This window comes from Mus caroli, chromosome 11 (assembly GCF_900094665.2).
Source record: "Mus caroli chromosome 11, CAROLI_EIJ_v1.1, whole genome shotgun sequence".
Classification (NCBI taxonomy): Eukaryota; Metazoa; Chordata; class Mammalia; order Rodentia; family Muridae; genus Mus; species Mus caroli.
The window spans coordinates 784,124-785,641 of NC_034580.1; the positions used below are offsets into that span (position 1 = coordinate 784,124).

A 1,518-nucleotide genomic window follows, 5' to 3' on the forward strand; every position below is an offset into this window, starting at 1 on the left:
CTTCTGGTTATGATAGTTTTATCTTTAGCAGATGGAACTTGCTCTCCGTGTGATAATGGAGGTGATCAATTCATAAAGGTGTATTTTTTTTTTTTTTTTTTTTTTTTTTTAGAAAAGGGGAAAGGGTGAGCAGGTTAAAAGCAGAAGTCAGTACAGTTTTAGCTCTGTTGTCTCGGATCAGAGGCAGTTTCTTCTTCCTATGCAACCTTGTTTCCCAAGTTTAAGCTTCTTAATCATAATTAATGTGAAAGCTTGCTGTTTTTCTTTTTTCCTTCAGAAGTGCTTAGCAGAGAAAACAGAAGTGAATTCCGGGGCCAGTAGGAAGGAGAGGCAGGCGGTGTGCAGGGTTTTTGAAAGACAGCAGCATGGCTGTGAGATGTAAATAAGCAAGGTGCTGTCTAGGTGGGGTTGGGGCCTTATCATGTGAGCTGGAACTTATTCTGAGTGGAGAAGACAAATAAAGAAAGTGACTTGATCTGAGTTATTCTTGCTTCTGTAAGGAGACTGTGGGTATGAAGGAACTTTGGGGTAGGAATGAAGAAGAGATGGGCTCAAGTCTTTCCTTTGACTTGCAAGTTTCTGGTACCAATCTGCTTTGTTGTTTTTAGTTACTTTTTTAAAAGTCATTTTTAATTTATTTTTATGTATATGAGTGCTCTATCTGCATGTACACCCGCATGCCAGAATACGGCATCAGATCTCATTATAGAAGGTTGTGAGCCACCATGCGGTTGCTGGGAATTGAACTCTGAACCTCTGGAAGAGCAGCCAGTTCTCTTAACCACTGAGCCATCTCCCCAGCCCCTTTAATTACTTTTTTGAGACTATAATTGCATTATTCCCCCTTTCCCTCCAAACCTTTCCAGATATTCTCATTTGCTCTCCTTCAAATTCATGGCCTCTTTTTAAAATGATTTTTATATAATATAGTATATATATGTACATATATGTTCCTAAATACATAAATACACCTGCTATATACGTGTGTGTGTGTGTGTGTATGTGTGTGTGTCAGCGCCAGGGTTGACCGTTTGGTATTGGATAGCTAATTGGTCTGTTCTTCCCTGGGTAATACTGTTTCTGCCACTCACAGCATTAGTTGCCTGTAGGGTTCACATCTCTTGGGCTTTCTTGTATCCATGTTAGCAAGTCTGTTGTCCTTGTTCAGCTTATGTTAGGCAGCCATGTTGGGAGACTTTCTGGGTGTAGGACACAGATCTCAGCAAACTTGCTGAGCCTCTGGCTCTTAGAGGTTTCCAGTTCCGTCTTCGGCAGCGATCCCTGCGCCTCGGGTGTAGGAGCTGTTTTGTAGATGTGTTCACTGGGAGATGGGCTCCTCAGCCCTGCACTCTGGTTGGTTGTGGTTTTCTGTAATGGTCTCTGTTGCACAGAAGTTTTGAGATGAGGACTACACTTCTCTGTGGGTGTAAGGACAAATGCTTCTGAGTGTAGTCGGGGTTATGCTGGTTTGTGAGGTGTAAGGACAAATGCTTCTGAGTGTAGTCGGGGTTATGCTGG

The 1,518-nt window shown here is 42.4% G+C and overlaps 1 protein-coding gene across 1 annotated transcript in view; it reads left to right on the top strand.

The window, feature by feature from the left end:
• Pes1 (pescadillo ribosomal biogenesis factor 1) overlaps positions 1–1,518 on the top strand; it is a 15,654-nt gene that overhangs the window by 1,024 nt on the left and 13,112 nt on the right. The gene's annotated exons all lie outside the window — the stretch shown is intronic.